Source organism: Myotis yumanensis, unplaced genomic scaffold (assembly GCF_028538775.1).
Source record: "Myotis yumanensis isolate MYYU_CA2020_CCGP unplaced genomic scaffold, mMyoYum1.0.hap1 SCAF_7, whole genome shotgun sequence".
Lineage (NCBI taxonomy): Eukaryota > Metazoa > Chordata > Mammalia > Chiroptera > Vespertilionidae > Myotis > Myotis yumanensis.
The window spans coordinates 61,891,275-61,907,724 of record NW_027223758.1 but is presented as its reverse complement, the minus strand read 5'-3'; the positions used below and the strand labels follow the sequence as shown (position 1 = coordinate 61,907,724).

Here is a 16,450-nt window from a genome sequence, read left to right as displayed (position 1 = left end):
ACCCCCTGATGGGCCCTGCTCTGTGTGTGACAAGGGGGAGCTCCCCAACCCCAATCGACCCTGCTATGTGCGTGACAGGGTACGGAGCCCCAACCCCCCTGGTGGGCCCTGCTCTGTGAGTGACAGGGGGCAGCGCCCCAACCCCTGATCGGTCCTGCTCTGTGCGTGACAGGGGGTGGCGCCGCAACCTCCCCATCGACCCTGCCTTGAGTGGGACAGAGGGCGGTGCCCCAACCCTCCAATTGGCTCTATCCTGAGCATGACTAGGGGTGGCATCGCAACCTCCCAATCCGCCCTGCTCTGTGCATGAGAGGGGGCAGCGCCCCAACTCCCCAATCGGCCCTGCTCTGAGCCCGACCAGGGGCTGCACCTAGGGATTGGGCGTGCCCTCTGCCACCCGGGAGCAGGCCTAAGCCAGCAGGTCGTTATCTCCCGAGGGGTCCCAGACTGCGAGAGGGCACAGGCCGGGCTGAGGGACCCCCCCTCCCCGCCGAGTGCACAAATTTTTGTGCACCGGGCCTCTAGTACATTATAAATGGTCAATTTGGTTTGGCTAAATGAGTGTATCACCTTCAAAATTCCACAAAGGTAAACCTATGATATAAAAGAGCAATATATTTCAATGCTTGAAATATAAACAACCAATAGCCACTAATCTTAGCCAAGTCTAAGGCAAAATATATTAGGAGGAATTGAGCAATATAAAAATGTACTAGAACACCTGGGTTATTCTAACTTTTTCTAGTAAACTCTTTAGGTTTCAGTTTCTACATTTTAAAATGAGGTCCATTCCAGTCCTAAAATTCTACAATTCTTTATCTCCTCTTTTTCCTAAATATATAGTATGAAATAAGCAAAAAAAGAATTAGTGTTAAAATTATTCAATTATGGTTATTTCCTTTAGCTATCATACCCATTTCCTCATGTAATTATTCATTTACTAAATGCCAAGCAATAGAACTAAAGATGAATAAGTCACAATTCTAGTCTAAAGGAAATTTACAGTTTTTAAGGAACAAAAGATAAGTTAATTACCACATGAAATAATAAATGCTGCAAAAATGATAGTACTAGCACAAAGGGATCACCCAACTTGGGTGCTGTATATAGGGGTATAGGTGGGGAATTTAGAGAAGAGGTTAATACTGAAATAGAGTCTTAAGGATGACTATGAGGAGATAGACACAGATGGAACAGACATAGATGGTGCTGTAGAGGAAAGAGCATGAGCACAAGTGTGAACGCACACAACCCACAAGAAAGCAGACCACACTGAAGGTACAGCGAAAACTGAAAAACAGTGCAGTAGAAAATGAGGCTAAAAAAAGTAGCATAAAAAAAGTAGCAAAGGGTCACATCATGAAGCATCTTGTATTGTTTCAACATTATGACAAAAAGCAAATTAAGCATGGTCAATGTGGTTCAGTGACTGAGCGTCAAGCCATGAGCCAAGAGGTTGCCAGTTCGATTCCAGGTCAGGACACACGCCAGGGTTTTGGGCTTGATCCCCAGTAGTGGGTGTGCAGAAGGCAGCCAGTCGATGATGCTTCTCTCATTGATGTTTCTCTCTCTCTCTATCCCTCTCCCTTCCTTTCTCTCTAAAATATAAACATTAAAAAAAGGAACAAATTAAGGCTTTTAAAAAAGTAGTAACAATTCGAATAGAAATATGCTTTTGCTGAAACTTTGAAGGCATACTAAAGAGGAATTAGATGAGACAAGGAGACCACTTAAAGTACAATGACTATATTGTGTGTTAGAAAGAAACAGTAAATAAGCAAGTAGGCTAGAATAACACCCACATTTCTGACTCCAGCAACAAGAAGTAAAAACGCTTTGAAAATAATTTAAAAGAAGTAATTGACATTTATGTTATATTTAATTTATAACAAATAGTAATTTATCTTCTAATAGTAATAACTAAACAATACCTCATAAAAATTTTTTAAATTTTCACCCAAGGAGTGAGGATATTTTTTCTATTTATTTTTAGAGAGAGTGGAAGGGAGAGTGGGAAGAGAGAGAAAGATCAACATGAAATAGACACATCGATTGGTTGCCTCCCGCTGGCGCCCTAACGGAGGGCCGGGGATTGAACCTGCAACTGAGGTATTTGCCCTTGACTGGGAATCGAACCTGTGACCCTTCAGTCCAATGAACAACTGAGTAAAACTGGCCAGGGCTCAAATTTTTTTAAAATAAAATTCTCGCCCTGGCTGGGTGGGCTTGGTTGGTTGGAGAGTCATACTGTGCACCAAAAAGGTTGTGGGTGGATTCCCAGTCAGGGCACATACCTAGATTGCAGATTTCATCCCTGGTTGGGGCATGTACTAGAGGCAACTGATCAATGTGTCTCTTTAACTATTTCTTTCTCTCTCTCTCTCTCTCTCTCTTCCACTCTCTCTAAAAGTCAATGGGAAAAATGTCCTCAGGTGAGGACTAAAAAATAACAAATAAATAAATTAATTAATTAATTCTACTTCATTAGATAATGGTAACAAAAAAGATTAGTGGGAAAAATATTTATTTATACAGTCAAACACTGGACCATAAAGGACCACATTCTAACAATACATTTAGAGTTTTAAAAAGAAAGTAATACCGGCAGTTGTGTTTATAATTATCTATTTGTCCTGGGTATTTAATATCTATATCTGTATTATATTTACTTCCAGAATTAAGGTGAATATATAAAATACTCATTTCCAATTGGGACAGTTGACATAAATGTTGTCTAAAGTTCTAAAAAAGTTGCTGAGTTTACTGACCTCCTTCTAGCTCTATTGGGTTCTACACTGTGCAGCTTCAACAGACCAGTAGAGGGCTGCAACAACTCAGAGAAATGGTTAGGCAGTTTTACTTGTAACTCCGGCACTTAGAGCTGAAAAAAATCTACGAGCCATTACATTTCCACTTTGCTGTCAACAGATTCTAAAAGGGGACAGGAATAATCTCCCAAATCCTGAAAATTAGAAACACCAGTAATTCAGCACTTTGCCACCAGCTCCTTTCTCCTTTCAAAATGGTAAAGTGTTTGGAGGCCAAATAAAATCTCACTAACAGTGATTAGGAGAAAAGGTCAGTCGAAATGAGTTAGCAATTCTCTACTTCCTTTCAGACCCACTGCTCCACACGCTACTACCAGACTAATATTCCTAAAATAATTATTTCATTAGGTTACTTTCACATCTACTTTATCAATTCTGTTCTGCACTATGCAGCATTGAAGTCTAACTTTCCTTTGCCTAGATTTTAAGTCAGATTTCTACCTCATGTATACAACTTATTTTCAACTCCCCTAGTCAGACCACTCTTACTGTTATATAAAATATAAAATAGAGTTAAAATGAAAAGGTCATTGAGGTGAAATTTGAAGAAAGAAACAAGTTTACACAGGTCTGCAGAGAAAGGAAAAAGTCACTGTTGGAAAAAAGTTTATGCATAGAAAGGGAGACAGAAATTCCCCTGGGGGAGTTAGAACTGGACCAAAGGTATATAGGGGCCTTAACTGAATTTATAATGTTTAATTCTTAATTGGTGATAGGCACCCAGGTGCTCATTTTGCTATTTTCTGTGCCTTTTAAATTATCTGAAATATTTCAAAATAAAAAGTTTTTGATATTGTAAGTTTGCCCCCTCTCCTGCTCTCAAAAGACAAGCAGCTGATCTTTGCAACATATACCTCAGGTGCCATTTTAAGTACTACTCAAAATTTAATCCCAAATGCCCTAACTCACTTTTACTGCTTTTGTTAAAAAAAAAATGATCGGCACATACTTTAGGCTTAAATGAAAGTAAAGGACTTTTGCCGAAACCGGTTTGGCTCAGTGGATAGAGCGTCGGCTTGCGGACTGAAAGGTCCCAGGTTCGATTCCGGTCAAGGGCATGTACCTGGGTTGCGGGCACATCTCCAGTAGGAGATGTGCAGGAGGCAGCTGATCGATGTTTCTCTCTCATCGATGTTTCTAACTCTCTATCTCTCTCCCTTCCTCTCTGTAAAAAATCAATAAAATATATTTAAAAAAAAAAAAAGGAAAGGACTTTTAATTGCTTACATAATTGGGTGTAGTTTTAATAGTGGCACATGGAAATAGAAGAGATTTAGGATAAAGGTCACAACATAAAAAACCAGAATAGTTTTTTAATCACTGCTTTTAAAAAAAATGTTTTTAATGATTTTTAGGAGAGGAAGAGAGAAGTATAGAGAAATAGAAACATGAATGAGAGAGAAATATCGATTGGCTGCCTCCTGCACACCTGCTACTGGGGATCCAGCCCACAACCCAGGGATGTGCCCAGGCTGGAAAGGAACTATGACCTTTTGGTTCCTGGGTCCATGCTGAACCACTGAGCCACATGGGCCAAGCATAATCACTGCTTTTGAAATATAAGTCTGTGATCCTGAAAATCAGCTTTATTGATGCCCAAACTCTTTTTGCAGTTATAGGTAGCTGAAATCAGTCCCCTATATGACAGAGCAATGCTAATATCAGTATTAAGTTATTTATAATCTGCATACCATACTATTCCCACCCAAACCCAACAATAGTGTAGATTATAAACAATACTGCTTAAATTATAGACAAAATGAAAGCTTCCATATGACTTCACACCAGGATTGAATTGTTTAAGCCCTGATCTGCTATTTCACTTTTTCTGTATCCTGCTCACTTTCCAACGTAAGTCTACTTACTATAGTACACACACGAATTCAGGATAACTGCATATTTCAAGGAATTTAAAAGAAAACATGCTCTAAACTGGCTGAGGGTAGCAGTATGTATTATCGGTAGCTCTTCTGGCCAGACCAGTTTAGAATTATAAACTGTTTCCCTGCCAAAGTATGCTGAGAAGAATAAAGAGAAAATATGGTAATGAGGGACCAGTGCAGAGTAAATTCACTGTATTCTAATAGCTGTTAAGAAAGTAACAAGAAAAAGGTGGTACTGTGAAAACTCCAACCCCACTGGGAAAGAATACGTGCATTCTTTGGTTTTACTTTTAAAATAAAACATGTCTTAATCACACAAATGTTATGAATTGGGGGAAAAAATAGACAAGCCCCACTGATGGTACCATTATTAAAAAGCTTTATCTATTAAAGGAAATATACTGTAAAAATAATGCCTAAAACCTAAGTTTAGGACTATTTAAGAATGGTATAGTTCTACATCAATAAACTGAACTTAAGCTTTTCCACCAGGGACTCGGCAATATGGGTTGCATTCGCACCAACACCGTGAAGAAGGTGCCGGGGTCATCATCGAGAGTACTACACGTGCTTGGGCAACGACTTCCACACCAACAAGTGCAAGTTCAAGATCATCATTATCCCCCGCAAGAAGCTCCAAAACAAGATCTCGGGCTATGGGGGCCCATGAGAGGCATCTCCATCAAGCTGCAGGAGGAGGAGATGGAGAGGAGAGACAACTATGTGCCTGAGGTCTCAGCCTTGGATCAGGAGATCATTGAAGTTGATCCTGACACTAAGGAAATGCTGAAGCTCTTGGACTTTGGCAGTCTGTCCAACCTGCAGGTCACTCAGCCTACAGTTGAGATGAATTTCAAAACACCATGTGGAGCCGTTTGAATCTTTTGCTATGCTATAATATTATCAATAAACCATGGATAACCAAAAAAACAATTGAACTTAAATTTCCAAGTTAGTGATTCTTAATCTTTTATGGACAGACCTGTTTCAGAGCCTGAAAGCCATTAGGTCCTTTCTCCTGAACACATATTTAGCAAAGAATTTGCAATATAACTTTACAATGTTTATAGGACCTCTCCCTAATTATGGATCCTTGTTTTACATAATCTTTTTCTGCTAAATTTTAAGTTCCATATAAGCAGTGTCTTCTGCTTGTACTTAGCATTGGAACCTAATACCTTAAAACCTAAAAACCTTTTCAATAATCTCCTTGCCTTCTAACTGAATTCCATACTTCTAGAATTATTTTCTTTTAAAAAATGGTATTACATCATTCCCCATTTTGGAAATTCATTTCTATTAAGCCCCTTATTCTAGTAATCATTGCCTTTTTCATCTGCTACCCATCTTTTCTCCCTTACTCCCAGTTCATCCTCTTATGTCAGTCAGACCATTCTCCTGACATTCTTAGCCAATCAATAAATATACACTGACCTTTTACAGTGTGATGGACTTGGAGGTGCAACTGTGGCTCAGTGGTTGAGCATCGACCTATGAACTAGGAAGTCATGGTTCGATTCCTGGTCAGGGCACATGCCCGGGATCCCCAGTGTGAGGCTTGCAGGAAGTAGCCTATCAATGATTCTCTCTCATTATTGATGTTTCTATCTCCCTCTCCCTCTCCTTTCCTCTCTGAAATCATTAAAAATAAATATTTTTAAAAGTCAGAATGTCAACAAAACTCCTATGTATGAGGGAGAACAATCTGAAATCTGAACTTTCACCCACTCTTTCAAGCAATAAGGTAGCTTAAAAATAAGATATTTATCACTAATATTTGTGATATTTTCCCCAATTATGGCCCCAATACAATTTAGGAGGTTAGTGAGTTATCTTTTTCTTTAGTCACTCTGATTAAAATGTTTCTTTAGGACAATGATATCAATATCAATGTGAAGTTTATTAGAATAGCCTCTTGAAATGTTAACTGTAGTCCTTCTGTAGCTATTGAAAATAATTTGCTTCTGACAGCTCAGATAAAAAGGACCAACAACTGCCCTAGCCAGTTTGGCTCAATGGATAGAGAATCAATCTGAAGACTGAAGGGTCCCGGGTTCGATTCTGGTCAAGGGCACATGCCTGGGTTGTGGGCTCGATCTCCAGTGGGGGGAGCATGCAAGAGGCAGCTGGTCAATGATTCTCTCTCATCATTAATGTTTCTATCGCTCTCTCACTCTTTCCTCTCTGAAATCAATAAAAAGCGTTAAAAAAAACAACCAACAACTATATCAGGATCTCATAGGCTTGCTGTCCAATCTTCCATGATTCTAATAAGGTATTTTTCTTTTTTTTAATTTTTATTAAATCTTTATTGTTCAGATTACATTTGTTCCTCTTCCCCCCCCCCCATAACTCCCCTCCTTCCAGTTCCCCGCCCCACCCTCCGCCCTCACTCCCCACCCACTGTCCTCATCCATAGGTGCACGATTTTTGTCCAGTCTCTTCCCGCATCTCCCATTCCCCTCCCCCCCCCCCCCCCCCCAAGAATAGTCAGTCCATTCCCTTTCTATGTCCCTGAAATCACCAGTTCATTCTGTACATCAGGTTATTTATTCACTTGATTCTTAGATTCACTTGTTGATAGATGCATGTTTGTTGTTCACAATTTCTATCTTTACCTTTTTCTTCTTCCTCTTCTTAAAGGATACCTTTCAGCATTTCGTATAATACTGGTTTAGTGGTGATGAACTCCTTTAGCTTTTCCTTATCTGTGAAGCTCTTTATCTGACCTTCAATTCTGAATGATAGCTTTGCTGGATAAAGTAATCTTGGTTGTAGGTTCTTGGCATTCATCACTTTGAATATTTCTTGCCACTCCCTTCTGGCCTGCAAAGTTTCTGTTGAGAAATCAGCTGACAGTCGTATGGGTATTCCCTTGTAGGTAATTGAGTCTCTTTCTCTTGCTGCTTTTAAGATTCTCTCTTTGTCTTTTGCTCTTGGCATTTTAATTATGATGTGTCTTGGTGTGGTCCTCTTTGGATTCCTTTTGTTTGGGGTTCTCTGCGCTTCTTGGACCTGTAAGTCCATTTCTTTCACCAGGTGGGGGAAGTTTTCTGCCATTATTTCTTCAAATAGGTTTTCAATATCTTGCTGTCTCTCATCTTCTGGCACTCCTATAATTCTGCTATTAGTGCGCTTGAAGCTGTCCCAGAGGCTCCTTACACTATCTTCGTATTTTCGGATTCTTTTTTCATTTTGCTTTTCCAGTTGGGTGTTTTTTGCTTCTTCGAATTTCAAATCTTTGGCTTGATTCTTGTGCTCCTCTGGTCTGCTATTGGGTATAATATTCTTTATTTCAGTCCGTGTATGCTTAATTTCTAGTTTCTTTATCATAGCATCGAGGGTCTCATTAGTTTTCATGAGGCTCTCAAGTTTATTGCAAGCCCTCAAAATTGCGTTTTTTAGCTCTACATCCTCCATTTCTGTCATGTTTTTTTGTCTCCGCTTTTCTTATGCTTTCTTGGTGCACCCCCTTGTGGTCTTTGTGCGCAGTCCTGTTCTAGTTAAGCCTTGATTGTTGTAGTTAATACTAGAGGGATTTGACCACCAGGCCGACTGGCTGTGAGAATCAGCTGTGTGGAAAACTTCTGTCCTCTGGGGAGGTGCTAATCTAGCCTTTGCCTGAGGCGATCCGGCAAATGGCTCTGCGCAGGGCTTGGGCGGGGCAGGCTCAACAGGGCGGGCGGAGGGAGCAGTTATGGCTGCTCTCAGTCCGTCCCCAGGAGCTCTGCCTCTCTGTCCCAGCAACCGCTGCAAACCTTGGAGGGACCGTAGCCAGACAGTCCTGCTTCTCCCGTTTGAGTCTGGGTCCCTAGAGACTCGCCCGGATCTGGAGCTCAGAGTCTGAGACTCCCTCCTGATTGAAAACGACAACCGCGCCCTCAGCCACCAGCCCGCTCTGCGCGCGCACCTCCACACCTTTAAATTTTCCACACTGCGCCTCCTCTGAGCCTCGGAATGCTGTTCTCTTTCCTTCTAGTTGAAGAGCCTCTCCTCAGCCAGCCTTCCTGTGGTTCTGGGTGATGTCCGTTCCGTCTTTTAGTTGTATTTTTGAAGTGGTTGTTTGCGGCAGCAGACTCTGGTGTTTACCTATGCCGCCATCTTGGTCCCATCTTGACCCAAAAGTAAAAAGTAGAATAGCTGGTCCCTAAATATTTTTCATTAAGTCCCAAATTTAAGAAACTGCCTCTTTTTCAAAATCAGCTAAGACTCTTAGTGGCAGAACACAGAGAAGTGATTAAGAATGGGGACAACAGAAATGTCACTCTTTTAGGCCTGTGAATATCTACACCTCACATAAATGTTCAAAGCCTCATTTTCCTCAGCAATATGTTAGAATAATAGTATCTGTTTTACAAAGTTGTTATAAAAATTGTCTGAACGTTTCACTTAAAACTTTGAACACAGATATTCTAAACTAGAGGCCCAGTGCACAGATTCATGCACCAGTGTGGTCCCTCGGCCTGGCCTGCACCCTCTTGCAATCCGGGACCCCTTGGAGGATGTCAGACTGCTGGTTTCAGCCCGATCCCTGCAGGCCAGGCCAAGGGACCCCACTGGTGCATGAATCCATGCACTGGGCCTCTAGTATGCATATAAGATCTTTAGTTAATCTCTTCCTGTCCTCCTGCTTCCCTCTGAGATTAATCAGTCTGTTCCATGTTTCCATGCCTGGGCATTGAGCGTCTGCCCCCTCGTTGTCAGTGTGCATCATAGCTACCGGTCGAACGGTCACTTAGGCTTTTATATATATAGATGCTCAACAACTGTTTATTGTAAACTTTAGCTTCAAATTTACAAGTAATCTGTGCAATACTAAAATATGCTATTTGGTTTCTAATATTATCAATTTAAAACACTAGAAAAAAAAGTCTTTAAACTTAACAGCATAAGCCAGTAAACAAAACCTCTGTCTTAACATTTCAATGTATTTTAGTTCTACAAGATAACCTTAACATGAACTACTCAAAGCTAAGTTTACAAAGGAAAATTATCTCCTGTTATTGCTGTATCTGGAAACTAGTAACAGACAGCATTGCAACTAAGATACTTTCACTATTACTTTTTTTAAAAACCACTGTTAAACTGATTATGTATGCATGAGTGTATAGGAGAATGTTTTCAAATGCTATATGAAGAAATTTTATATTCTCTCCAGAGGAAGTCAACTACAATTTTTAAAATGTTCCATAAGTGGCTTTACTAAGATTAGAACTAAGTGGGGATCAGAAAAGGTATCTGCAGGGAGTTATATCTATAAAACAGCAGGTGCTGAAAACAAAGCTAAGGCTAAGCAAAAACCAAGGGATCTTGACACCTTCTTACACAGTAAGATCTGTATTTGTTTTAAAAATAGCATCACCACTTCTTATATGTATAAAAAGTTTATAACATACAATGTGCTGTCCATATGTAATCACATTTGTTCCTTCGAGCAGCTCTGTAAATTATGTAGAAAAAAATTTTATAGATTAAGGCGGCAAGGTTCTGAAAGTTAATGTGATTTGTCAAAAACCACAGTTAGGAAGTGACAAATCAATAATTTAAACCCTGGCCTGCTCACTTATATTTCAACTAGAGGCCTGGTGCACAAATTCATGCATTCGTGGGGTCCCTCGGCCTGGCCTGTGAGGATCAGGCTGAAACCAGCTCTCCGACATCCTGCGAGGGGTCCCGGATTGCAAGAGGGCAGTTCTCGGGTGACACACCCCAGAATTGGTCTCCCTCCTCTCTGGTTCTGGGTGTGTCATCCGAGAACTACAGCTGCCAAGTGACTGCAGCTGGGCAGCTCCTGCATTGGGTGTCTGCCCCCTGGTGGTCAGTGTGTGTCATAGCTACTGGCCGGTCTACTGGTCGCTTTGGCATATATATGTAGTTCTTTCCACTACTCCATAAAGCTACTTCTTAAGGAAAGAGGCAAATTAGCATCTTCACAGAAAGAAACCTCTTCTAGTCCCAAACCAGACTGTTTTAACTAGTTGTGCTGACGTTGTCATTTCACCTTTCTAGGCCTTTATTTTCTCATCTGTAAAATGAGGAAAAGAGATTAGAAAATTTGAGGTCTCTTCCAGTTTTAAGGATAAATCTCCAAGATTGTACTCTTTACACAGTAAGGTATTTTACAAATAGATGTTGATAATTAGTTTTAACAAGTTCCAAGTCAGAAAGTAGTGTCACTAGCTCTTAGGCAACCTATTACAATTACTGTATAAATTCTTCATGCCTATCTGATAGATGTTGCTTCAGTATCACCAAGTTTATATAAAGAAAATAGTCTAGGCCTAGCCGGCTTGGCTCAATGGATAGAGCGTCTGCCTGCGGACCAAAGGGTCCCAGGTTCGATTCTGATCAAAGGCATGTACCTTGGTTGTAGGCTCCTCCCTAGGGCTCTCACAGGAGGCAACCAGTAGATGTGTTTCTCTCACATTGATGTTTCTCTGTCTTTCCCTCTCTCTTCCACTCTCTGTAAAAAAATCAATGGAAAAATATCCTAGGGTGCAGATTAACAAAACAAACAAACAAAACCAGTTATCTCACTAATCATTCTCTTTTTAGACTGAAATGATGTTCTTAAAACTTGAGAACAGTTTTAAAGAAAATGTAACTGCTAGTCAAGTAAGAAATTTAAATTTATTATTATTATTTAGAAAAGCCTCTTTTCTAATGTTTTCCAAATATCCCTACTGACTGCCATTTCTCCAGTCTACCTCAGAAGAATGTCACATTTTCAAACAATTCTATAGAAAAAAAGTGACATTTAAAAAAAAAAGTAACATAAAAGGAGGGGAGGGGAGAGGAGGTGAGAGCCCTCCCTTCTTGATATTAAAGAACGAAAAGCAGAGATCACACAACATATATCCAACTAAGTTTTTTCCTTATCTGAATACTTTTGTTCTCTCTACTCTTCCTCAATTATTCTTTATGGAACACACACTAGAGATTCCCACTTTCCCAGCTCTACTTGTTCATAAGCCATTCTAGCAACAACCATGGAAACTATAGAAATTAAGACATTAAGGGCATCCTGTTTTTTTGTTTGTTTGTTTTACTTTTCCTTCCATGAAAACAACTTAACTTGGGTTTTACTTCATTTTAACACCGTGCCTGTTCCTAAAAAGAACACACTCTGAACAGTTAGGCTTAACCTTAGTCAAACCATATGCAGATCTTTAGACATTTAGTTAGTGCTTGTGTCAAATATAAAAGATCTTTAAGCAGTAAAACACTTCTACTTTTGCCTATAATCTCCTGGGGAAACATTTCAAATCATTAAATGTTTTTGTGTTTAGCCCAAATTAAAGACTCTGCTCAACAACATGATTGGTTAATATAGAGACTTGATCTTATACAGTCCGACACTATCTCATTTGTTTTTAAGCCACTTGGCACCAATAGAACATATGTTTTGCCAGTTCTGAGCTAATCTCCAGGAAAGCCTTTGTATGATTGAAGAAACTGAAACACATCAGTGCCCAAGATTTTTTAACAGCCTACTTTAACATGTGTTTTTAATAGTCCATTAAAAATAGCTACTTTATTAGTCTTACTTTATTTACATAAACCGTTTTTAAAATTTAAAAAAAGGAATACATGATTGAAAACACCGATTCATTGCAACTTCAGGATTAGAGAGAGTAATTGCAAAACGTTCCAGACCACGGGATCTGCAACCCATTTCACCCGCGTCCGCCTTCTGGCCGCGGGTGAGCAGGGGAAATGACAGCCTCGATGACTACGCTGCTTAAAATGTGTCCTACGACTTCAACTGGTGCGACAGTGTGAACTTCCCATCCGAATCTGTTCCTGTTATTACCGAAACAGCTGTCAGCTGGGCTTCGGTACCTGCTTTGTACAACCGTTCGCTCCACGCTCTGAGATCTCCCGGGATACGTCACACCATATTACACCTCAACATAAGCCCCGAGAGCCGGACGCGCTCTGAAGGTCTACTCTAGACCATCCTTCCAAGGGACACTCGCGAAACCATGGAGAGCCGACTGCCCGCTGCGGCCAGGACCGCACCGGCATTTGAGAGAGGACTGCAGCGCGGCCGCGCTCCCTCCCCTGAGACTATGCAAGTGGCAATTCTCCCCTCGCCGCCCTCTCCTCCGACCCCCGGCGCCTCCGAGGCTGCCCCGGGAGGGGCCGCGGCGGTCTCCAGCGGACGGCGGGAGGGCCGCGGGCTGGGCGCGCCCCCGCCCCCTCCCGCCCCGCCCCGCCCCGCCGGGTCCGGTCGCGGCAAGCCGGCGGCGCCCTCTCGGTCGCGCGCACTCACACGCACACGCTCCTCCCGACCCCGCCATGTTCCGAGTGGCGGCAGCGGCAGCCCAGCCCCGGGAACGGAGAGTGGTGGCGGGGGGCACCCCGCCCGGGCCCCCGCCCCGCGCGGCGCCCCTCGCCCGGCCGGCAGCTGCCAGCTGCGCCGCGGCTCCCCGACACGGCTGGAGGGGCGTCGGCGGGCGGGGTGGCCCCGCGCCCGGCCACTAACGGCCTGTCACCGCCAGCCCGGCGGCTCCCCGGGCCAGCCCGGCGGCGCGGAAAGGAACGAGGTGGGCAGGGCACGTCCCCTACCTTGCTCTGGGGAGGGGGACGGGAGCAGCGCAGAACTGACGGGTCTCCTCCCGGGCGCCAGGGACGGGGTCGAAACCGCGCCCCTCCTTCCTCCTCGCCTGTCGCCACGCCCCCCTCACACTCACGGACCCCAGGCACCGTCGACACAGGCGGCTTTAGCCCCTGAGCGAGTGCCTAGGTGTTGCCGTCGCTGTCGTTGTCTTCGTCGCCGCTGCAACCGCCACTAACGCCGCCAGCGCCGGGCTTAAAAACATCTCCGGTCTCGGTCTGTCTCTCACCACAGCCTCCTCGCTCTCAGGGCAGCGCCGCCCGGCGATTGGCTGCGGCGCGGGCACGTGACTCCGCGGGCACGGGACAGGCGGCGTGACCGCCCCGCCCTTTCCGCCGGCCCCTCCCCGCGGCCCGCCTCTCTTTCAGCTCAGTGTCAGCGGCGGGGCGCGGCGGTGGGAGCGTACCAAGTGGGGGGTGGAGGTGGGAGGTGCGGTCGGAACTCCTCTCGGCTCACTCGTCCGCCTCGCCACCCCACCCGGCTGTCACTGCTTCCCCTAAGCCGGCACGGGGAAGAGGAATCGAAGGGTGAGCAGAAGAGGCGCAGGCGCCGCTGACGCTGACGCTGCTGGGCCAGGCGGGATCTGCAGTAGCTTTTTGTGGCGACAAGGGCAATGGATAGGACTGCAAGTTTCATGAAATGGCGACGACGGCAATGAAAAATAGACTTTAGATAGAGTATTCACGTTATTTTTGCATGTGGACAAGTTTGTGAGCTCGGTCGGGGAAAATGATGCTGCGATCTCGGCTAGAGGCAAAGGAGGCATCTACCGCTATGTTGTGGGCATTGGGGGAGGCGGACCGCCCTTGCCCGCACAGCAGGGCGCCTGCGCGGCAACACCTGTGCTGGACCCTGCGGGACCTCGACCGGTGTCTGGGAGTTCCACGGAACCGGAGCCGCTGCGTGCGGACTTTCACCAGCGCCAGGTGGGTCCGCAATGCCGCCCCGAAAGAACGTGAACGTGCACCTGAGACAGCACAGACTCAATACGCTCTCCCATTCACACCTCCCAATGACCTTCGTCAAGAAATTTAAGTGCATTTTTCTACATTGAGTTTGGTATTTAAGAGGGAACTTCTCAGGTACTGGAGAAGAGTGCGTGAGGAAAATTTACCCTCTCCCAGCAGCAGGTGGACTTCCCTCTGAACGCGTCTTATTTATATTGAGTTTAATCTGCGACAATTTGTACATGCTTTTATTTAACCACCAAAAGGGTTACATAATCGGAAGGAAACCATTTTATTCTGACTTCCTTCTGGGCGCTTTATTTACATCAAGGTTAACTCTCGCTTTAGTCGGTTTGGCTCAATGGATAGAGCGACGGCCTGCGGACTGAAGGGTTCTGGGTTCGATTCCGGTCAAGAGCAATTTTTCAAAAAAAGGGTAACTCTTGAAATTGTGTACATGCCTTATTTAACCACCAAAGGGATTATAATTGGAGTGAAATCACTTCTTGCATCGTTAATAGTGGCCTCTAAGCTACAACACCCACCTGTGACTTAATGAGTACAGTTACAACTTTGTCACCAATCACAGATGATGTGCCATTTCAGACCTGACTGAGAAAGCTAAATCCCAACAAATTACTACATAAAGCATAAACCTGCATTAAAGATCAGTATTTTTTTCTTTACTAGGTTCCTCATTTCCCTACTCTAAAACATAGGGTCAATATTAATAGTAAGAGAGCACCTTGTGGCTAGAGATGGAAGATTATTAAATTTAATTTGGATATTTTTGGCATGAAATACAAAGAAAAAAATCCATTAAACATTTAAATAACTGATATCGCTTAAGTCATTGAATTGGTTCTCATTTAAGTCACTGTCATAGAGGTCAAGTAGTATTGATTGCAATGGGATTAGCTATTTCTGTAACACTAAGTACCTCACTTAAAAATTGAAAGGTAGCTAATCTTGAATTTGCTGAAGTACATTAACCATAATTTATGGCAGCAGCCATATGTACAACCTTATCAAAATCAATGAATACAGGAAGACTCGTAGGCAATCATGATCCAAGGTATTGTTATTGACTGCTCAATAGGACACTACCTGTAAAAGTTATTTGAAGAAATCAAGTTGCAAAATATCTTTTAATGAAGCTCATATTAAGATTATACATGGAAAATTATAAATCAGGAACAATCTGTTATTTGAAAGGTTCTAATGAAACTCATGAAGGCAAGAGGACCTTATTTTCCTTTTTGATGTGAAGCTAGAAATATAAATCAAGAAAGTAATTCTTATTATAGATATTATGAATAGGTCTCAAAAGAAACCTGAAGAAAACTAGTTGATTAGTAAGCTGCTAATAAGGCTTTTAACTGTATAGCTTGGTTTTTTGTTGGTTCAAGTCCTAAAATCCATCTTCAGTAAGTGGGTAAAATGTTTTCCTTACAGTACCAGGAGATCAAGGACCTCAAGCATTAAACATCACTCTTAGTCAAAGAAAAATTTTATCACATATATTTAGGATTAGTTATTATTAGCAGACACCCAAAATGTGTATATTTGATTTATATGAACTAGAACCCATCCTACAAAATCTACTTTCCAACTTATTTAGAGCTTCACACCTTTAGCATCAATGACCCTTATGTTTTAACTACAGTAAGTCCAGATAGATCATTCAAAAAGCTGTCAGCCCTGGCCAGTATGGCTACGTTGGTTGGACATCTCCCCATGCTCTGAAAGGTTGTCATTCAATTCCCAATCAGAGCACATGCCTAGGCTTTCCGGCTGGGTCCCAGGTAGGGGGTGTGCAGAAGGTAGCCAATTGATTTTCCCCTGATGTTTCCTCTCAAGTCAATGTTTTTCTCTCTGTGTCTCCCCCTCTCCCTTCCTCTCTAAAAATCAATTAAAGAAATCTTTAAAAATTTTTTTTAAAAACTGCCATATTTCAGGAAGGTGAATATAATAAATGTAAAATAAAATCTCAGATGATAAATTATCATATGACTTAGTCTCTACAGATGTAAGACCTTTGCACTGAGTACTTTTTAAACAACATTTTAAAAACATTAGAGAAAGGAGGGGGGAGGGAGAGAGAGAGAGGGAGAGAGAAAGAGAGAGAGAACATCTAGGTGCCTCCCCCAGGAGCCGCAACCTGTGTACCTG

At 42.8% G+C, this 16,450-nt stretch overlaps 1 protein-coding gene and 1 pseudogene across 2 annotated transcripts in view; one reads left to right on the top strand and one right to left on the bottom strand.

Annotated features, from left to right (window-relative positions):
- The window catches only part of ANKRD12 (ankyrin repeat domain 12), a 110,556-nt gene extending 96,985 nt beyond the window's left edge, over positions 1-13,571 (bottom strand). For both annotated transcript variants that reach the window (XM_070420653.1, XM_070420654.1), the window contains exon 1: positions 13,283-13,571. The gene's annotated coding sequence lies outside the window, so the exon portion shown is untranslated. The remainder of the gene's footprint in view (positions 1-13,282) is intronic.
- LOC139014014 (small ribosomal subunit protein eS17-like) lies at positions 5,216-5,623 on the top strand (annotated as a pseudogene).
- Positions 13,572-16,450: the final 2,879 nt, after the last annotated feature.